This window comes from Macaca nemestrina, chromosome 2 (assembly GCF_043159975.1).
Source record: "Macaca nemestrina isolate mMacNem1 chromosome 2, mMacNem.hap1, whole genome shotgun sequence".
Taxonomy (NCBI): domain Eukaryota; kingdom Metazoa; phylum Chordata; class Mammalia; order Primates; family Cercopithecidae; genus Macaca; species Macaca nemestrina.
Window position 1 is genome coordinate 50,940,126 of NC_092126.1, and position 24,032 is coordinate 50,964,157.

A 24,032-nucleotide genomic window follows, 5' to 3' on the forward strand; every position below is an offset into this window, starting at 1 on the left:
CTTTTGAGAAAAAAAGAAGTAAGATCAGAATGCGCTTTTGCATCTACTGTTTTTCAAATTCTTTTAATTCAAAATAATCAATATGCCAGAGTGGCACGTATTGGGGTGGCATATTCTGAGGTTTTTCAATGTCAATCGGGCTTTTAAAACTTCTGTTTTCGTGCAAAAATACACATGAAGTTGGTTTTCTACTCCATTTGATATAAAGATATTATTTTTAAATTCCTTGCCATTGAGGGAAATAGATTGTCCATGAACATACACTATGTAGATCTAGGACTTGCAACATTGGCTGAGTTTTGAGCACTAGAGAAGAAGCCTAGGGTCTATGAATTCCATGGAGATTGAGAAGCTCAGCAATAGAACATTCGCTGCTTAGTCTAACTCTTGTTTTGTAAAGTATCTCTACTATTTGAACATTTTTTTGAAAAAGTTTTTTTGCCTGAAAAAATGCTTCTAGGTCCAGCACCAATTTTGCCTCTTCCATGATCATGACCCATTCTCGAATTCTAATAACCAGGAATTAACTGCAACTTCTCCGGAAAATAAGTCAACTATATTCACCAAGATCATAAAATGTAAAAGAACTGACTGAGAAATGCTAAGTAAAGGGACAGACATTTTTAGAATCCCTATAACGTGCCAGTATGTCCATAAATCATTTTATTTAATGTGGTATTAATTCCATGAGATTTCTACTGTTATTCTCAAATGAAGACACATAAGCCAGATGTTGAATAACCTGCCCTAACACACTGCTAGAAAGTGGCAAAGATAGTTAGAAATTTTTGTTTGTTTAGTTTTAAAATCCGTAAATTTTATTGCATCTAGCTTAATTTTCTGGCCTCTAGAGCAATTGCCTCTCAAAAATGGAGACAAACAAATGAACCCACTTAATTCTCAAAATAGAAATGCTAATGAGTATTGATAATGACTTTGTATTTTAGTATGTTTTCTCAATGAAGAAGTTACTTTGTAAGACAGTATTTATTATTTACGACAAGTTTTCTCGACCTTGTTTTTCATCCATCAAGGAGCGGCATATCACTGAATAAAATGGTAGAATAGAGGACACTTTTGGTTTACAACTTTTATATACAGACCTCTGGGAAGTTACAGAGGTATTGCCAGAGTCTCTAAATCTGTATGTGCATTTTGAATTGTTGGCAAGTTGAATAATGTGTCTCATGGAAACATTAATTTGCATCTAGTCTTTAGAACGTATAAAGAGAATATTCCCGGTTAAGAAATATTTTACTGAATTCAGAGTCATTTTTTACACTTTGAGTATTTTTTAGCTAAATGAATACTTATGTACCTGAAAGCACAGAGATAATCAATAATTTTATTCTATTTTAGAAAGTGGTTTTAGTGCTGATAAAGATTGGGAACTCCTAGAATTTCTTTTTTTTAGAAAAAATAATTGCTCCATGTGGTTTTCAGAAGTAAATTAAATTTACTTTGGCACTGCACTGCATTTTATGTATCTCTGGAAACATTTTGAAGTACATGGTGAATTTAATACCATTTAGTCTTTGGAAATATGATGAGCGGTTCCATTTCTGATTTTTCGTAATCAGCTGGCCTAGGTATAAGATATTATTGCCTTATAGGGACATCTGCTGGTAGATAAATAAAGATCTGGAACAATAAAATACTGTCTTCTCAGTATTTCTCAGGGCATCCCTCTGAGACTGTAGGCTTGTGTGCATCTGCTTCAGAGAGTGCATGGCTGTTAAAGTTCTGAATATTGTATCATTTCACAGTCCGATCCTTCTGAGGTCACATAAAACTTGCCTTCATTACATATATGCTCTGTGCCCACAACAGATTCACACATGTATTAACTTAAAAAAAAAAAAAAAAAAAAACTGACCACATATTATCCTGGAAACCTCAGACTTTCTGGAAGCTTATGTAGTCTGGGGCAGGTAGTATGATAATTGCCGCACTTGGAGTATACAAACTCCCCACAGTAAGCCGTCATGTGCTCTGTTACCTGCCTTGGCTTTTTCAGATATGCATTATCATCTGATACATGCAAAGAAAAAAAAAAGCCACTCTTTCTGTTCCCAAATGCAAAAACAAAAGTAAAATAAATTAAATGATGTTACCAACTTCTTAACCTTAAGGCCTTTAATTTTTTCACAAGGAAAAGTATCTTAATAACTTTATCATTAAGTTGAAATGCTCCTCTTTCACTCAGCTACACAAGATTTTTCAGTAAGAATTAGCTGCACTAATTAATTACTACTTATTACTTCGGAAATAATTACTTGGTGAAAGTAAAGCAACCGGTAGTACTATTTCTACTAACCTTAACCATCACCAGAAGGATGAAATACTTGATTTTCTTTTGGTGTTTTATGGAACAAAGATTACCTTCATACTCCATCTTTGGAAAAGTAGCACTGTATTATATCACATATTATAGACTTAAAATTAAATTGCCCATAAACGTCAATATTGCCAACAGTACAGAGTAGTAACTTATTCATGCCACTTCTTTAAACTCACCACATATTAATGTGCTAAAGTGATGGAAAATAAAGAATCATCATGTGCCTTCCAAATGCTGCTCTCCCTATTGTTTACATATGTATTTTGTAAGTGACTAGAAGACTGTTTCATCAGTTGAGGGATGCCTTGCCAAAAGAAACGACACAATCATTAACTAATTACAACTAAATAATAGCATTGCACATTTTGACAGGTTAACGCATATTCTGTTACAAGTTGGAAACTTGAGAAAGAGAATAATAAAGCTACTACTCTTGCAAAATCCTCAAATGCCAATATGGAAAATAAACTCTTCAAGGATTTTCACCAACCATGTGTTTTTCTTTTTCTTCTTGCCCTCATTGTACAAAAGCAAACAATGTGAAGTTGAGTTAACATTCTAAACTAATTAAGTAAGCAATTAACTTATTTTTACCAATTTTATCCAATTATAAATCAGAGTCTACCCACATTCACAGTTTAAACATACTGAAATAATCATTTTGGGCTCTTTTCCCCTTTATCAATGACGCAGCAGGATACACATGGGCTCAGATATAAAAATAACAAGGGAAATTAGGAGAGGAAAATTGGTATTTTCAAATGTAATCTAGTTCGTTAAAAATCCAAAAGCAGAACACAAAGATGTGCCTGAAATGGCATATTACCGTAATTGTCTCTGAAGAGCTTCTCAGTTTAACTGAAAAAAAAAAAAAAAAATTTAGAAGGATTAATAAAAAATTAAATCATCTATTTTATAATTTCTTACAAAATGACTCCAATACTGTAAGCAGAGTGTCTCATTGTTCTCAATCACCCCATACATATTACACCAAAATTCTTCAGAAAAGAAAACAAAAAAAAATTAGAGAGTGTTTTCTAAGCCCTGTCCTTTAGCAAGTAAATAAGTTGGCAATTAAAGAATTGTTCTCCACCCTTGTAGGTACTGAACTATATATAAGTAAGTACTACAGACTGTTAAGCCCCATACAATGTGACTGGAGAAAGAATCACTACATGTCAAGTGGCATGCATTTAAGTATAGAATATCTAGTTGTTGGGGTTTTCCTTTTAATTTACTTATTAGAGCTTGGAAAAAATTTTCCCTTAGTTCTACTATTATAAAATTTCACTAGCAAAGACATAAAGTTGGCCAGTTTGCTACCGCTAGAGTAATGAGTAAAGAGAGTCGACATATCAAAATAAACATTGGGCAAACACAAAACATAAGAAATCAATTACAATATAATCTAAGAAGTAAGTCACTTAAGATATTTTGTCCTTAAGACTTGATATGGAATGATGAAAATTTTAAATTACTATATATCTTCCTTATGCGAGAAAACGGAATCATTACTCAGCATACAACAAAAGAGAATCTAAAAGGAAGGAATGTTAACATAAGAAGATGAAACGAGATCCATATATTAAAGGGTGATATTAGCATTGCAAACCCCCCAAAAATTGTAGAAAAAATTAAATTACTTACCTTTCTAGTTCAGTACAAATGTCCTACAGCTAATTATCATGAGATATTGCCTGGAAATTAACCAGTCATGTTGTGTTTCTATCTCCAGATTTACAATTAGTAATGCTATTAATGTGGTTCCTGTACTTAGCGTTACTAATTATATTGCTATGAACTAATGGTGTTAAAAATAGCAATAGCCATCAACTACCAATTAATGCTTAATGAGAGCATATAAACCCTGGCATTGTAATGAATTTCAAAATTATTGTTGCTTGTATTCCTTTTGCAATTGTGCAAAAATGGGTGTAACCAGTAACCACTGAAGTAGGGCATTGATTGAAAGCATAGTTACTACATCATTGCAGGAAAATCAAGAGAAGAAATAAATGGCTCCTTTAAGGAATATACATGTTTCCTTTTAATCTTACAATTCAACACATAGATTTTGGGAAAGATTCTGTTCTAGTTACACATATAAAAACACAACTGAAGCATGATTTGTAAAGATGTTTCAAACCCATGAATAAAATAGGACATTTTTTAAAACTTTGGAAGACGAGTTTCTTTAAAAGAACCAGTGAACAAATCATTTATCCTAGAATTTACATAGGGTATAATATCTCAGAAGTTCAGACAGAAGATAGAGATATTAGCTAGGTTAGGCTGGATTATGCTACAGTAACAAATACCCACTAATGGCTTAACATACAAAAATCTATTTCTTGCTTACTCTATATGTCCAGCATTGTCACTTAGGGACTAATGCTCACTAGTTACTCAGGAATCCAGGGTGAAAGAGATTCCATCTTTTCATGTATTTTCATTACCTGCAGAGGGAACTGGGAAAATTGTTTTCTGTCTATTATTTCTATCCAAAAGTGACTTATATTACTTTAGATGACATTTCACTGGAAAAAAAGGCATATGCTTGTGTCTAAGTACAAACTGATGGAGAATGACAGCAAGAAAGAGAATAACTAGAATACCAAGAGACAACTATATATGTTTTAGTACTTTGGCATTGTTTTAATGACCAAAGCAGGAAAACTTTCTCTAAAATGGAAAACTTCACTGGGGAACTGTCTGGTGGTGAGGGAATATTGAATAAACACCTATACATCTCTCTGAGTCTCTGGAAATATGTTCTTTGACCTTGTCACTAAGAAAGTCATTTCCTACAATGGGCTATGGGTATTTTCCTAGCAGTACACAGAACTGTGGTATTTATCTTTTCAACTTCAAAAAGATACTTTAATATTTTATCTTGACAGCAGCCTTTTCATCCCTTGGTCCCAGTCAAAACTATAGTGAACTTCAGGAATAGTAAAGAGTAGAAGTCACCTTAGAATGGGATAAGAAAAGGAGTAGCTTAGCCAATAAAGTGGCTAATGATGTGAGCATGTTATGTGTATGTGTTGGTGTATTGTCAAAGCAGCACAAAAATATGCTTAAGAAATCCACAATAATTATGCCAATTAGATACTAAAGAAGTGTTATAAATACGAATATACCACCCCAAAACATGGCAGTGACAGAGTTCATGAGATGGCACCCCAGAATATACCCAAAATGTAAGTTTTGGTGTATTGACTATTTTGAGTTGAGGCATTTTGAAAAACAGCAAATGAAAGGAGAATCTTTCTTTGAACTCCCTTTGCCTACCTAAAGACAAATCCTCCAAAATAAACTCCATTGTCATAAACCATCTCCCCAGAAGTTTCATCAACTAGGAAGATGGACTCTTATTACAGGAGCAGAAACTAGAAGTTGACACCACACTGACAAACGTTGTCTAAATCTGTCATTATCACCCATCTATTCTTCTAAGGGCCCATTCATCTTTCCTAAAGAATCATTTATTCTCCCCTAAGTAACCAACATCTCTCTTCCCTTTCACTATTAAGATGGTACGTAAACTCTCACATCTCATGGTTTTGCGAGGTATTCTTTTTTTCCTACAACTCCCTTGTGGACATATTAAAAATTAATAAAGTTACATGCCTTTTCTCTTGCTAATCTGCCTGTTCTCAGTGTTTGTTTTGTTTGTACACCCAGCTACCAACCCTAGAATGATAAAGTATTTATTTCCCTGCAGTAGACTAAAAAAGACACTAAAGAAGACTCGCAAGACTTAACCACAGCTCTTACAAATCTACACTTTACTGAAAGAGAAGGATAAAATATAGCATCAGCATTATAGTAAGAACATGCACCACAGCCAAAGGCTATCTTACAGCAAGGGGTCCAGAGTGGTCTGATGCAGGCTCCAATTGTCCTCTTTCTGCAAGGCCATACTGGATACACTTTCTGACTTGCATCAGTGACATCCAACATGTGCATGGAACATTTAAAAAACAGGGGCTCAAAATAAAGTCTTGGTTGGGTCTTCTCATATTCTGCTCATCCAAAAGGTCATCACTGTTATGCGACTTGCCATAATGGTGGAGCTCACTGGCATCACACCTGAACAGGGTATAAACTGTAAATCTTGCTGTTACTAATAGCCTATACTGACAAGCTGGAACAAACTGTCCTGAAACTTGTCTGATAATCATGGTGATAAATTTATACTATTAATTATGTTTTTTTCATCCCAAGGCCAAGGCTCAGCATCATTAAGGTATATCTCTTATAAAGCAACTTAGGACAATCCCAAAATAGAAGTATCACTCATAGCACAACATCCAAATAGGTTTCACAAACTGCTAAGCATATGAACCAAGAAGGACACTTATAGTATTAATAGAGCAATTCAAAATACTGGAGTTTAAGGATGAACATACTTCTGGGCAAGGGACATATCTGAATTGTCTGAAGTTATTTTCAAACTGCATCCCACCCCTCCTACTTCAGAGTCCTCTAAAACTTAATGACTGTTGTTGTGCTGAGGCACTGAAACTGAGGCTGGTATGTTTTAGGAGTACTTGCTCTTCCAGTTACTATTCTGTGTGAAACATATTGCCTCACAACTTAGAAATTTAAAATAACTGTTTTATTAGACTTGCTGAATTTATGCTTCAAGAATCTGGAAAGGGTTCTTCATGGTGGAGTATCTACTCTGCTATGTCTGGGACCTCAGCTAGAAGGACTTGAAGGCTGGGGGCTGGAATTTTCTCAAAGTCTCCATCAGTCACATGTCTGATGGTTGATGCTGGTTGCCAGCAAGGACTTCAGCTGTGCTCAGCCAGAACACCTACACACAACACCAACATCCACCAGCACCTCTCTCTGGGGTCACTTCACAGCAGGCAGCCAAATATTTCTTACATGGTGGCTCAGGGCTCCAAAATTGAGTGCGCGAAGAGAGAGGAAGTAGAAATGTCAGTTGCTTTTGTTTGTTTGTTTGTTTGTTTGTTTGTTTAAGTTCTGGAAACTAGTCCAGCATAACTTCCACTATGCTTCATCGGTCAAACAGTCACAGGGTCCAAATTCCAGAGGTGGTACAAGACATAGATCCCACATCTCAACAGGGGGAGTATCAAAGAATTTGGGGGCTATGTTTTAAAACTGTGACATCTGCCTACAATAAAGTGTTTTCAATGTTTGCCTTCCAGTCTTCCACTTTTATTCTGTTTTGCCAGACACCTAGTATAAGACCATAATACTTGCCTTTTTGGAAATTTGCAATTAGAATTCACCCAAGCAGCCTTAAAAAAAAATCTATTGAGTAGTGAGACTGGGCAGTCAACAGAGGGTACGGCAGGTTCCACTACAAGTTCTTGAGAAAAGTTACTGAAAACTGATGCAACAAGATTGGAAATCTATTTTTGTAATTCATAGGCAACCATAACTACTGAAAACTGTTATATAATTTATGTAAATTATCTTCTAGAGAAAGAACACAAAAGTTCAGTGATCCTGAATTGAATTCACCTATCTAATAGAGCACTCATGGACAAGGCTCAAAAAGATGATAGATACTCATTTTGTGATTAAGTTTATTAAAAGGAGCAAAAAAGTATCAGTGCTCATTATATTTTGTTATTGTATATGATCAAATAAATGGGTCCCATCATAAAATTTGCTAAAATAAAGATAAAAATATTTTTACTTAATGTAGCTAAAGCTAGAGGTTAAAGTCTTTGATTATATTTTCACAAATTTGCTGGCACCGAAATTTTTAACAGTTGGGAAAGAAGACATGGTAGTTTGAAAGAGAATGATAACATATGTATTGATTCCATCATTATAAGCTATATATATCTAACTTGCTATAAAAGTCAATTTCAATTGAAGAATATAAAGTAACAAATCTGATTGCCTTTATATCCAAAAGAATTTTAGTTTGAATTTCAACATTCAAAGTATATATCCAATATGATTACACTAATTGATATTCTGCACAAACTCCATTGAAAATAAGCACAGTAAATGATAACTACATTTCTTTGGGTTCTTACATAGAGCTAGTTTTAAAATGGATATTTGAGTTATTTTCCCCAGCTAGTATTTTTATGTGGAAGTCTTATTCCATATCCTGAATAAGATGAGTTTCTTGAGCATGATATTTGTCTTCTCATTGACTTCTAGGATTTAGTCCAATGAACTGATTGGTTAGGAATTGTTCCCTTTATTTCCCCATATGTTTTGTTCATTATTTTCAACTTTTGGCAGTTGGTTGATGGGTTGATGAATTACTCTGCCCACATAGGAAGCTCTGCTTTTTAGACAAGGGTATATGTGTAGCTTGCCTAGAAGTGTGTCTGTTTTTATTTTTTCTTAAATTTAATTGTGAATTCTTCAAGACAGAAGAAAATGACATACTCTTATACAAAATATTGATAATCACACAATGGTATGCTAATTAGCTATGTGCCTCTAACTTAGAATAAAACACCAAATCTTAAAAATGAGAGAAAAGGGCGGGCGCGGTGGCTCAAGCCTGTAATCCCAGCACTTTGGGAGGCCGAGACGGGTGGATCACGAGGTCAGGAGATCGAGACCATCCTGGCTAACACGGTGAAACCCCGTCTCTACTAAAAAACACAAAAATCTAGCCGGGCGAGGTGGCGGGCGCCTGTAGTCCCAGCTACTCGGGAGGCTGAGGCAGGAGAATGGCGTGAACCCGGGAGGCGGAGCTTGCAGTGAGCTGAGATCCGGCCACTGCACTCCAGCCTGGGCGACAGAGCGAGACTCCGCCTCAAAAAAAAAAAAAAAAAAAAAAAAAAAAAAGAGAGAAAAAAATCAATTTACATAAGCAAACAAAAATATAAAAATCATCAGAGGAAATTTCACAAAGCAATATATAGGATCTATTTTTCAAAGCTGTAAAATTTTATCAAAGAACATTATCATGTTTCTTAATGAAAAGATTATGTATACATATATATATACACACATATATATATTCCAAACTAAATTATATTGGAGTTGATATAATTACATTAAAGTTCACATTGAAAAATAAAAGTACAAACAAATAAAAGACAGTTTTTGAAGACATAACTTACCGAATACCAAAACCTACCATGAGGCTATTGTAATAAAATAATAGTTATAAGCACTTAAATATACAAATAAACCACTGGAATAGATTCAAAGATCTCCAAACAGAAAAGAATGTTTAGAAAAACACCAAATAACATAGATGGTATTCTATTTCAAATCTGATATCTTTGTATATTAATATAAAATTTAAAAGTTAGAACCTCTACCAGAAACTATGAAAATAACTCCAAGTAGAATAAAGTTCTAAATCTCAGAAAACAAGTTAGAAAAATACTAGGAAATAATTTGATCTTAGAGTAAAGAGAATCTTCTTAAAGCAAACAATGAAACTCAATAAAATGAATCTCAAATAATGAAAAATGATCATAGAAAAGATAAATATATAACTACATAAGAATTAAACTGCATATCACAACAAACACCATAAATAAAAATATCTGCAACACAAATTATAAAAGTTTAATATCTATAAGTTATTAAATGCTTACATACTGATAAGGAAACAATCTACAGAAGAAGAAATACACATGGACAATAAGCATGAAATAAGATACTCAACCTCACTAGTAGTCAGGAACAAAACAGATTTAAACAACACAAAGTACAAAGAACCATTGAATTAACAAAAATTAAAAGAATTGTAATAACTACTATTAGTGAGTATAACTGGTATGGGGTATAAATTCTTAAAACCTTTTTATAAATAATCTAGCATCATAAATGAAAGCAAGACATATACACATTAATTGACCTAGAAGTATCACTTGTGGAAATCTACTATACAGAAATAAAAGTGCTGCCAGTATGTAAAGATACATGGAGGCAGGTGCTTATCAGAGCTTTCCTTGAGCATCACAAATATTGGAAAATAACAATGACAAAAGTCATTATGTCCACTTATAGGAGAATGGTGAAATAGCTTCCAGGATGTCTACACTATGAAATATTATGTGGTTATATGAAAGAAAGAGCTCTGTATATTGACTGACAAGGGCATCCATGATATGTTAAATTAAAAAGCCAGCTTCACACTAGTTTTTCTACTGGAATCCTGTATCTGTTTAACCAGAGCAAGAGAAAGAGAGAGACAAAGAGAGAGGAGAGAGAGAGAGAGAGAGAGAGAGAGAGAGAGAGAGAGGTAAAATATGTAAGAATGAAGTTTGTATAAAAAGGATATGGAAAGATTATATTAGGGTTAGTTAAATTTGAGGGGTGGAAATTGGGGCTAACAGAAGAGGAGGGAATAATTAGCAATCTTTTCATTACCTCTTGTTTATTTGACCATTTGTAATTAAAAAAAAACTCAAAGGAGACAGATGACCTTGAATTCATCTTTAAAAGCAGGTCCCCACTTTGCCTATAAAGATACACATAAACTGAAAGTGAAGGAGCGGAAAAAGATATTTCATGCAACTGGAAACCAAAAAAGAGCAGGAGTAGCTATACTTGTATCAGATAAAATGAACTATATAGCAAAAACTGTAAAAAGACACAAAGGAGGTCACTATATAGGGGTAGTCAATTCAGCAAGAAAATATAATAATTATAAATATCTATGCACCCAACACTGGAGCTCCCAAGTATATAAAGCAGACATTAGTAGATCTAAAGGGGGAGATAGCAATGCTATAATAGTAGGGGACTTTAACACCCCACTTGCAGTAATGGACAGATCATCCAGACAGAAAAACAACAAAGAAACGTTGGAGTTTAACTACACACTAGACCTGATAGACCTTACTGACATTTACAAAACATTTCACCCAACTGCTACAGAATTCACATTTTCTTCATCAGCACATGAAAGAAGGATTCTCCAGGATTATCTCCAGATAATCTCTTAGGCCACAAAAAAAGTCTGAACAAATTCAAAAAAGTAGCAATCATATTAAGTATCTTTTCTGACCACAATGAAATAAAACTAGAAATCCGTAACAAAAGAAACCTCAAAAACTTGACAAACACATGAAAATTAAACAACATGCGAGTGATCAACGGGTCAATGAAGAAATTTAACGAGGGAATTTAAAAATTTACTGAAACAAATGAAAATGGAGAAAAAACTTACCAAAATCTGTGGAATACAGCAAAAACAGTACTAAGAGGGAAGTTTATAGCAATAAATGCCTACATCAAAAACATAGAAAAACATCAAATTATCCTAACAACATATCTCAAGAAACTAGAAAAGCAAGAACAAACCAAACCCCAAATTAGCAGGGAAAAAGAAGACATAAAGATCAGACCAGAAATCAATGAAATCAAGACAAAAACAAAACAAAAAACAACAACAACAAAAACTACAGACAGAGGGTCAACTAAATAAAAAGTTGTTTTATTGAAGAGTTAAATAAAATCCACAAACCATTAGATAAACTAATGAAGAGAAAAGAAGAGACAATTTAAGTAAATAAAATCAGAAATGAAAAAGGATATAACAACCGAGACCACAAAAATACAAAGAATCACGGGAGACTATGATGAACAACTATATGCAACTAATTGAAAAACCTAGTTGAAATGGATAAATTTGTGAACACATACAACCAAGATTGAATCTTAAAGAAAAAGAAAACCTCAACAAATTAATAAGTAACAAGATTGAAACTATAATAAAACACCTTCTATCGAAGAAAAATCCGGCACTTAATGGTTTCACAGACAAATTCTACCAAACATTTAAAGAGCTGATACCAATTGTACTCAAACTCTTTTTAAAAATTGAAGAAATGGGCCAGGTGCGGTGGCTCCTGCCTGTAATCTCAGCACTTTGGGAGGCCGAGGTGGGTGGATCACCTGAGGCCAGGAGTTCAAGACCAGCCTGGCCAACTTGGTGAAACCCTGTTTCTACTAAAAATACAAAAATTAGCCAGGCATGGTGGTGGGCGCTTGTAATCCTAGCTACTAGGGAGGCTGAGGCAGGAGAATCGCTTGAACCCAGGAGGCAGAGGTGTCATGAGCCAAGATCGCGCCAATGCACTCCAGCCTGGGTGACAGAGCGAGACCCTTCTTTAAAAAAAAAAAAAGAGAGAGAGAAGGAGAAGAAATGGAAATACTTTCAAACTCATTGTACAAGGCCAGCATTACCCTGATACCAAAGTGAGACAAAGACAAAACAAAAATAGGAAACTATAGGCTGATATCATAAATGAACATGGATGCAAGAGAAATCTTTAACAAAATACTAGCAAATCAAATTCAACAACACATTAAAAAGAGTATTCATCATGATCAAGTGGGATTCATCCCAGGAAGGCAAGGATGTTCAACATACACAAATTAGTGTAGCACATTAACAAAACTAAGAACAAAAATTATGACTAAATAGATGCCAAAAAAAGCATTTGATAACATTTAACATCCCTTCATAATAAAAACTCTCAAAAAACTTGGGTATAAAAGGAACATAACTCAAAATAATAAAGGCCATATATGACAAACCCACAGCTAACATTGTACTGAATAGGGAAAAACTGAAGACATTTCCTCTAAGGTCTGGAACAAGACAAGGATGCCAAACTTCATTGCTTTTGTTCAACATACTATTACGATACATGCATTCAGTAAAGTTGCGGTATATGAAATTAATATATGAAAATCAGTAATATTTATATATAAAAAGAGAACAAACTGAAAAATAAATCAAGAAAGCAGAATTCATTTAACCAAAGAAGTGAAAGGTCTATCAGAGGAAAACTATGAAACACTGATGACAGAAATTGAAGAGGGCATACAAAAAAAAGAAAAGATATTCCATGTTCATAGATTGGAGGAATTAATATTGTTAAAATGATAATACTACCTAAAGCAATTTACACCATCAAAATAGATATTCCAAGCTAAGTGATAAAAAAATCTTATCTAAATCCAGGAAAATTTCAGAGACTTGAGGCCTGGGCAAGTTGAGGGCAGCTCTTGAAGAATTGATCTCAGTTTCACACAATGATAAAGAAATGACTGAGAAACGTGCTAAGGTTGCTTGGCTCCTGTACCTGGTGGCAGGCAAGCATGTTGCCAGCATCCCTATGCACTGGGAGGATCTCTCAGGAGGACATAACATTCTGAAAAAGTGGAACAAGGAGCACTTCCAGCACATGACAGCTTCCTCATTCCACACAGGTGGCTTCATGAACAGCTGACTGTGCTTGTGAGAACCTTTGAGGCCTATAAGGCAGTTCCTCCCTCTGGGAGCATGCTGAGCTATCAACTGTTCTACTTATCTCTGCAAAGATATCTGCGTCTTATATTATTTAAAAAATTGTATGTCGTTCGAAAGCATCTGTTGGTGCCTTTCTGCCAATCACAATACTGCCTTATTGTGATTATCATGCATTTATAAAGTGAACTTCTAAGAAAATATAAACAACATGGCTTTTAAAACTTTCCAACTTTTATTTTAAGTTCAGGGGTACGTGCGCAGGATGTGCAGATTTGTCACATAGTTAAACATGTAAACATGGCTTATTTTCTTCTTTTTTTTTTTATTATACTTTAAGTTCTAGGGTACATGTGCATAACGTGCAGGTTTGTTACATATGTATACTTGTGCCATGTTGCTGTGCTGCACCCATCAACTCATCAGCACCCATCAACTCGTCATTTACATCAGGTATAACTCCCAATGCAATCCCTCCCCACTCCCCCCTCCCCATGATAGGCCCCGGTGTGTGATGTTCCCCTTCCCAAGTCCAAGTGATCTCATTGTTCAGTTCCCACCTATGAGTGAGAACATGCGATGTTTGGTTTTCTGTTCTTGTGATAGTTTGCTAAGAATGATGGTTTCCAGCTGCATCCATGTCCCTACAAAGGACACAAACTCATCCTTTTTTATGGCTGCATAGTATTCCATGGTGTATATGTGCCACATTTTCTTAATCCAGTCTGCCACTGATTAAAACTGAACTAATTTTTTTTTAAATTGTTTGCTTTCTAACTGACAAAATTCTTGTTTTCACATGCATGATGCAGTAAAATTATATTTACAGCTAGGATAATATTCAAAATATGTAACAGCTAGTATGTGTTTGGCATGGACTCGTCAGAACACATGCCATCCATAAACAACCAGTACTGGTAGATAGCAGTAAAACACCAGTCCTGTTTATAACTCTCTGTGAATAATTAGCACAAAATGAAAAATAGAAAGGGGATCAATAAGTCATTGGCATATCTATACTTCTCTGACAGATTTTTAAATGGCCAAAAGGTATTCCTAAAATAAATAACATTGTGCTAAAGGAACTTGTCTCCTCCCTAAGAGTTTTTCATATAAATAGAATTTATGGCGATAATATACTGGCAAGCAGCTGGTAGAAATACAGTAGCACATATAGTAGCATTGATGCACTTAAAATTAAGAATTGCAACATTAGTAAGCCTATTTGTTTGTATATACATTTATTTATATATACATTTATTTACACCTCACTTTGTTTTATGTAAACTTTGAAAAGGCCATATGATATAATGAATGAGAAGTTCACCAACTGCAGTTAATTCTAGAAAACACATTGAGTAAAAGAGAGCATAGCTTGAGACAAGTATATTTGAGTTATACTCAGAAATATACACTATAAATACAACATGGATAAATGATTTAATTGTACTTATTAGTGCATATGTAAAGTTAATTCAAATGATGCTCAGCAAAGGCAATAAAACATATAAACAAATATTCTATAACTTTCTCCATTCAGCTAAGCCATACGCTTTATTTTTGTCTGTATTATTTTGCTGTACATCTATACAAAATTTTGAGCCTAAATTCATTTGAGTTTAATTTTTCAAAAGTAGTAAATACTATGATTTATTATATTTTAATTTGCGTCTGTGCTTTTCCCAAAGGTAAAGGTAAAAGATCCAGTTTGGTCTCTGTACTTATACGATCCTCGACCTCTATTTATCATATAAACATTGGTGCTAATTAAAATAATGGATTCTTTTAGCAGCAAATTCCAACTAAACCCAGAATCACAGAATAATAATTTGTACCATATAGGGGAGATATTTTGTCAAACAATTGAGTATGTCTATACAGTTAGGCTTTTTTACTGCATTTCTTTATAGTATGCATATTAGGCATATTTTAAATCCCATGAGTCCTGCAGTAAATTTTCTACATTGTCAAATATTTTGTCCTTGACTGATTCTCAGCTTTAACACATTTTTATATTTGTAATTCATTTTTGTTTTAATGTTGTTTCTTCACGTCTAAAACTATGACTTCTAATCAATCTATTGATATTTTTATTTCTATATTATTTTGCAATTCATTGTAATTCATCACAGAACTTGACATATTTATTAACTATAAATGGGTTGTGGCCAAACTAAGTCATTAAATATGCTGTGTGACTTTCCCTAAAATATGCATGGCTCTTCTAACTAAAACAAATATTTATTTATGAAATTATATAGGTTGTCTAACTCCTTGAACATTAGGAGATATAAAAGATACACACCATTATATTGAAAAACTCTGGCATGACAACTGTTTCAATTTAACCTTTGGATTTCAAGTTCTATTTTTATTATAATCCATATGTATGGATGTGTCAGCAAATGTTCATGATCAAAGAGAACATTATGTATACTATATTCACATTACACATTTATCTTTCCAATAGGTCATGCATAAATGAGGAATAATACCATCAATAAACAAAACCTATACATAATAATATAAAATATTCATCTTTGCCAATAGTTTCAATCTCTATTCCACCAAATCATCCCAAAATTTGTTAATCAGCAGCAAAATGGACAGACTCAAAGGTCACACCCTTGCCTTGTCCATGCTCTAGAGGAAGTGTTAATGAGCATAAAATTAGCCAAAAGTTGGCAGCAGTTAGATGAAAGAGAAGCAGGAGGTCTGTGGACAATTCGCAAACTAATCACCTTCTGCGTAATTGGAAATAGGCCACCATCATTTTAAATTTAGTTACAGTCCAGTATTAATTTTTCCCGTGAGCACCTTTGTTGCACATTGCATAATATCTATTTCCATTTCTACCGTGACCACAAATTAAACTTGAATGATTTTATAATGATTTAAAGAAAAGCCTATAAAAATTCAAAAGCACACTCCTAGAACACCTTCCATGTGCTTGGATATATTCAAGGTTCAAGGAATACTGGGATGAACAAGATACATTTTCTTTCTTCATGTCACTTAAATTCTAGTGGAGAAGACCTATAATAAATAAGTCAATAGTCTCTTGCAAATTATTCTATCGCAGAGCAATATTGTTGGAAATAGGAGTTATGGAAGGCATATTGAGTCGGCTGAGGAGAAAGTGGGCGATGTCTAAAAAGGGTTAATACATAAGCTCAAAGTTTAGAAGAATAGGAAGAGGCTTCTTGTTCTAAGCCTGTGTCCAGGCAACATTTTCTCTACAATTTCTTTCAGATAAGTTGCTTTCCTGATTGCAACTATTCACACTCATCCATCTTTGCTTTTCTAAAATGCCATTTAAATATGCAACTGCCCTGATCCAAAATCTATTACAAAAAGAATCAGCTATTTAATGTGCATGACTTCCAATATCTGTTTTCAGCCCACAGCCCTACTCATCTTAATCTACAAAACACAACCCCCGGTTCATCAGACGAGCATTCTCATCTGCCATGTTCATTCACACACTGGGCTTCTATCGCTTAACCCTGCCCTTAACCCAACATGTTTTAGGAAGCCCAGCATGAGTACTACCTCCAGCTTTCTCTAAAATGGTGACACAACAGAAAAAAGATAAGCTTTGGAGTTAAATTCCCAGGTGAAAAGCTCCCGGGCCTCCCTAAAATCTAGTTTCCTCGTCTGCAGAATGAAATGAAATAATCAATACTGTCTCAAGAATATGGTGAAGAGAATACTGAACCCATACTAACCTTGTTTTGTTTTAATTTCTCTTTCATTTGTTGACATAATGTTATTTTTATCTTTATTTTATCTAATAATATTGAGGACATTTGTTAATTCTGTCACTCAAGCAAAATTGCAGTCCTATGAGGACATACACCGTATCTCTCTTTTCTGTGTTCCTTGCTACAGTGCTGGACATACTGAAAATGTTCAAAAACAAGAACTTACCAATTGATGAATGAGATACATGATTGCCAATAAGTTAAAAGAAATAATTGAAAAACTAATTAATGTTCTGGATGTAGTACAAAGATGCTTCATCATAAGCATAACTGGTTATCACTGAAATCCAGCTTTGTCAAATAATTAAAAAAGAGAAATAAAATAATGTGAATAAGGTAGAAATATTTTACCAAAAATTTTAATATTTCCTAAAATTTAATTTGAGACATTCAGAAAGAAGAAAAGTATTTACATAAGAAACATAGAGGGCTGGGTGCAGTAGCTCATGCCTGTAATTCCAGCACTTTGGGAGGCCCAGGCAGGCAGATCACAAGGTCAGGAGTTCGAGACCAGACTGACCAATATAGTGAAACCCCATCTCTACTAAAAATAAAAACAAATAAAAAAATAAAAAAATAAGCCTGGCGTGGTGGCACATGCCTGTAATCCCAGCTACTCAGGAGGTTGAAGCAGGAGAAGTGCTTGAACCTGGGAGCCGAGGTCACAGTGAGCTGAGATCATGCCACTGCACTCCAGCCTGAGCAATAGAGCAAGACTCTGTCTCAAAAAAAAAAAAAAAAAAAAAAAAAAAAAAAAAAAAAAAAAGAAAAAGAAAAAAAAAAGAAAAGAAAAGAAAGAAAGAAACCTAGAAGAAATAGGTTCAAAACAATAAAGATTAGCTATTTTGGCATAAAGCTATACTGAATCTATTATCAAATTCTCACATTTAGCCTCAGAAATGTAGGCTACATATGCTTGAAAATAATGGGTTTTTTTCTACAAAGCAAGGTCACCATCTCTACAACTCAAAAAAAAGATAACAAAACTTTATATTTACACATTTAGAAAAAAACTAAAGGGAAAAAGTGCATTTTTAAAAATGCAGAATTTTCTAAGTTTTAAAAGGTAAGAAATATGTGTTTCATATTAAATAAAATATTAAACATCCATATTTCAAGTAATAGCGTGATATGCCCTCCTATCCCCATGCTGCTGGGATAATACAAATGTGTTTCCCATTTCATATTTCAGAATTAAACACAAAACACCATCTAATGAAGTTTGTAGGATATCTTATTCAAATAGTGATTCAGAGAATCCTGTAGATGAATAAAAATACATGATCAGAAATGCATGCACAGCAACTAAAACTCAACTACATAATTAGGGGATCTGTTTTGTGTCTAGCTCAAATTACATATTACTTGATAAATAAGTGTTTATCTGGTTATGAGACAAAATTCTCCCTCCTTTATGTCTGAATCCACATCTCTGATAATCAAAGAAGTATATACTTGATATACTTGAATCATGAGAAACATACTCACTGAGTTCTAGTAACATTATCCACCAAACTCTTAACACATTCATAATGGTTTATTTAAAATAAATATTTATTAAAAATTTAATAAAATGATGGTTATCATCGTCTGACTTGCAAGTAATAGGAGCTAAATTCAAATTCTGGCTTTTTCATTTGCCAACTTTACAGTACTACTTTAAAGAAGTTACTTAACCTCTCCAAGGCTTATTTTTATCATTTATAAAATGAGGTTAACGATACCACCACAGAGATCTTGAAAGAATTAAGTGTTCAATATATATTAATAACTGTTAAAACTAACTGCTTCCTGGCCCCAAAACTGAAAACCTTAAGGATGTATTATATAGAGAGTTTGCCTGTGCATCTGCCTCAGTACTTGGCAAAGTGACTGACTTATAATATAGATATAATATTTTATGAGTAAATTACATGAAAATAATTTGGGAGTTGAATGCAAAATATTTCTATATGCCTATACGCTTGCATGGTACCATCCAGAAAAGCTTTTCAGGATGTCATATTATTCTAAGCCATTGGCCAGGATGGAGGGAGAGAAGGATTTAATGAGATAAGGGGTTCCTCTGTGACTTTACTTTTGACATTTGAACAAGATCGTGCTGAAATTTAAATCTACTCACATAGATTTCAAGTTCACTTACATATATACTTAAAAACTCTCCTATGTTGTTCAGATAATTAAATTTATTGCTTTTCAGAATTTATGCAGAATTAAGAGGCAAAACTTTAAAAAATTATATGAGAATAAAGGACAGAAGGTGAGTATAGGAAGTAAAATTATCTCAATAATTTAGGTTATAAAAAATTCTCATATGAATGAGTTACAAAGTTCTCAAGCTTTATTTGAGGTAAGACACAAAACATGAAGCTGAGAATTGTAATTATTTCCTACAACAAAAAGGTAGAAATAATTTAACACATAATGTTCTAATGATGTGACATTTATTCATTGAATATATATTTTTCTAAGGTTTTTTTAGGTCCATCTTGTCCATACAGTAGCCACTAGACACATGAAACTATTTAAATTTAAATTTATATTAATATTTAAAAATCACACTGAGCACAGTGGCTCACACTTGTAATCCCACCACTTTGTGAGGCCAAGGCAGTCGGATCACTTGAGGCTATGAGTTCAAGACAAGTCTGGCCAACGTGGGGAAATCCTGTCTCTATTAAAAATACAAAAATTAGCCAGACGTGGTGGCGCATGTCTGTAGTTCCAGCTACCCAGGAAGCTGAAAGATGAGAATCACTTGAACTTGAGCATGGGAGGCAGAGGTTGCCATGGATCTGCAGCCTGGCAGTCAAGATAGCACCACCACACTCCCGCCTGGGTAACAGAGAAAGACTCTGTCTCCAAAAAAAAAAAAAAAAAAAATTAAAATTAAAATTTGTCCCTCAGTCACACTAGCCACATTTCAATTGCTCTATAGCCACATGTGACCAGTGATTACCATATTGGATAGTCCAGAAAACATTTCTATCATCTCAGAAAGTTTTATAGGACAATAACTCTTCTAGATAGTTTAGGGCCACAAAAAAGATTGAGGGCAGTACACTATAGCCAAAGAGCTGAAGATATGCTGGAGGAGATGAGACATGAGCAAAAACCATTTTAATACAAAACAGTTTTAATTTTACAAATCAAGTGCCACAAGAACACTGGTGACCACAGAAGACTGTTCGTTAAGATTTTAGTTTAATTTTGAAGAACGAGCAAGATATTTACATTTGTTGCATGGCTTTAAATTTCTCTTTATGTAAAAAATAAATTTTTTAGTGCAGCAATTATAGGAAAGTGAAGGCTTTTAGTGCTCTTCGACTAATGTGTCCTCTTACTTTATAAATGTTGTGTCTTTACTAGAAAAATTTAAGGCGAGTTTACTTTCATCTTAAGATTTTTTAGATCTTTCATTGTTCCTTAACAATTATTTGTTGAAGACTCCAGAAATAATGTACTTCTAAATTATTTTAAATTCAAAATTGCTTCATTGAGATTTGATACTTAACCTAGTTCATGTTAAGAAACAATGAATATGATGTGTTAAATGCAAAAACAATGTAGTATCAGTGCTATAAAGTTTGTTTATAAATTCTTTCCTGAGATAAAAGCATTCATACTAAAAAATCCAAAAAAAAATTTTTGTTTTGTCTGACTCATCACCTCTCCACATCATTTTCTCTATCTTCCTAGGAACACAAACACAGACACTACATAAGGCTTAGAGCTTAAAACGGTAAGAAGCTATGACACTTGCCTGTTGTACTCAAGAGCGTTACTGACAGGTTCTCACTTAATACGACTGAAAGAGCCTCCCTTAGGTGTCCCTAGGAGGTGTAATAACTTACTAACACAAGGTGGTGCTCTATTCTTATGAAACAGTCTGTCTTTGCTTTGGTTCCAGGAAGCAGAGGTCAAACATTCTTACAGCTTGACCATTTTTCTTGAAGGTTTTAAAAATTGTTAATGTCTCATTCTCACTTGAAAACCTCTTCCAGACCATTTAAAAATCATTCTTAGAAAGCCGTCCTAATCATAATTCCAACCACTCAGGGAGGATCCAATTTATCTCATTGTTCTCAACAGTAATTGTGATGGCAGTAGGCCTTGGATCTCTCACTGATTGCTTCTTTTCATTTTTCTCTGTTTGTGATCCTTTTGATCAGGTAGTTCTTACACTTTTCTTGGGGTTGTCTCAAGCCTATTGTTTCTGTGAACTGATTAGACTTTTTCTAGATAAAACTGCCAGATTGACCTCCAAATAAATGATTAGAACAACTTTGACTCTCCTTCAGCTTATTATTTATTTATTTCATTCTGCATCCTACATAAGTATGAACATATATAATATAACATATCATTGTATATTTATATTAATATGTTTACCTATTGGTAAATCTCTAATTTCATCCTTCATGCAGAAAAACCTTGGCAATGTAATTTGAAAAATGTGACTTATGCAGAGTTAACCACGTTTAAATAATCCTCCTTATGACTGGATAGGAAACGGGCCAATGTCATATTCCATTTAATGATATTTTTAAGGGAAGAATAAATAGAGCTTCAAATATGGATATATATGTACACATATATGTGCATCTACATATAACACAAAAATATACAAATTATAAGTATCTATAAATATTCCTAGAAATAACCAAAGGTAGGATTCTAGCATTATATAATTTCACATACGCCAAATCCTCTAATCAAATGGAATCTGATTCTTCATGCTTCCAGGTAGTTATATACTCCTTTCTAATACTTCTCAAGGAAACTTTCCATAGCTGCCTTCAATTTCTCAAGGACATTGATCTCAAAATAATCTCAATCTCTATTCTTCTATTCTGAATCTTATGAAAACATTTATCTTGTTTATAAATAGGTAAAAACTTCTTAAGAAATCAGACTGGAAGAGGTTGCATATATTTCAAACATTGCAAGATCACAAAACAAAACCAGTAAGTCAAGAAAAGAGACAAGAAAAGATACCATTTGTTTTAAAGTGTGTTCTAAAATCATATCACTAATGAAAGTCTGCTGATGTCATGACAATATCATAGCTTCAGCTCTTCAAAGAACATGTTGTCTGGTTACTATAGCATTTCTATATTTGGATTAATTAGAAAAGGAAACGTGGATAGCATTAGCTTTGAAATTAAATGAGCCCCCTAACGGGGAAGCTAATTACTGAATTCATTCTGAAGATCTGTTTTACTCGTGAAAATTTAGGTTATTAAATTGAACACTATGTACTCAGGACTAGAAATGGAAATCAGGGCATCCTCGGACAGAGCACAGGGGAACCAGTGGCTCTTATGGAGCCAGACCTGATATTAGTCTTTTGTTAGAGAGGATTATTATTGTTAATATTGTCACCTTTATGACAAAGGTTCTAATATGAAGAGTACTTGGAATTCTTAAAAAGCTTCCATTAGTCCATTCAATACCCTACTCTGACTTCCATTAATGTATCTTCCCTACTGTGTGATTAGGAGGCTCCACCGGAAGCCATAATCTGGATGCATTGGGGAAGATTTAGGGAGGAAAGTTTTCCATAAGCTTGAAAGACAAAATGGCATTTATCTGGGTTTCAAATGTTTCTTCTTGAAGTTTCATTTTCTGAATTAAAGTTTGAAGTGAACAGACTATATATTCACAGTATTGTGTTTTTCAAATATCCCCCTCACACACACATACATACAAACACAACAAAGATAGCAGGAGGCAGGTTATGGTCAGAGAAAATTCAGCTCCCTTTGTTATGCTGTTTAAGTAATGGTCACTACATTACTAATATCCATGGCCATTTTTAAAACCAAGTAGCTGTAACTAGTTTCTCTCACTAAAGCACCAAGATTCTTAGGAACCAGAAAGAAGCTTTTCAGCATCACATCCTATATGCAGCTAATACTTAGTAAAGGCTGATATGATGATGCAGATCTTTTGATCACTTTTGGGATGAAGATCCAAGTTACGTTACTAAATCCTGATGCAATAGGCAGTGCAGGAGGAGATGCTGACCTAGCAGGGTCTTTATAACTTAAAGCCAGTGTTGTTATTGACAGAGCTTTGTGCTAAAGACATGGAGTTTCCCAGCTGCTTCAGGGTCATCCCAGTTACCTGTTCTCTCTCCACCTTCCACAGACCATATTGTGAATTATCCCCAAAAGGAAGAAATAAAACATCTGCTTGGTGTATTCCCTATCAATCTTTATTCTATACTTCTCTTTCTGGATTCCCCGCGATTCAGAGCACCTCCAGCCATATTCCAGCTGTGTGGTGCAAAGGACCCAGGCATTGTTTTAAAAATTCTTGAATCATAATGAACTAATAAGGTCCTCAATATAGCATATTTCTCCCATTGTTTAGGTGAGTTAAATTATTTGTAAGTTATGAAAACCATACATCTTTCTTGTTTTACTCGAAACATCATATTGGCATTTCATAATAGAAAAATTGAAAGTTGGCTATGTGGTAATATACTTTTTATCATAGACTTGTTGAATATTGTATTAATATATAACAAGTCCAAAATATAACATCTTTGTCTAAGAAATAAGTCTACAGAAATGAGTGATTTATTTTTATAGAAACTGTATCCAAGAACTGCAGAGGTTTTAGCCCCAGAAACAAGAAAACAAAAACCTTATCAAGATATGGGTGCTGTAATGGGCTAGATTTTTCT

General features: G+C 34.0%; 2 long non-coding RNA genes across 13 annotated transcripts in view; one reads left to right on the forward strand and one right to left on the reverse strand.

Annotated features, from left to right (window-relative positions):
- The window catches only part of LOC139361892 (uncharacterized), a 123,718-nt gene that overhangs the window by 82,314 nt on the left and 17,372 nt on the right, over window positions 1–24,032 (forward strand). The window lies entirely within an intron of this gene.
- Window positions 1–24,032, reverse strand: part of LOC105470039 (uncharacterized) — a 223,466-nt gene that overhangs the window by 54,255 nt on the left and 145,179 nt on the right. For 6 of the 12 annotated variants that reach the window (XR_011619790.1, XR_011619789.1, XR_011619780.1 and 3 more), the window contains one exon: window positions 7–3,199. This is a non-coding gene — a long non-coding RNA (uncharacterized lncRNA). Of the gene's footprint in view, window positions 1–6; window positions 3,200–24,032 lie in introns of those variants that run through there. The other 6 variants (XR_011619784.1, XR_011619792.1, XR_011619782.1 and 3 more) reach the window with 2 other exon arrangements.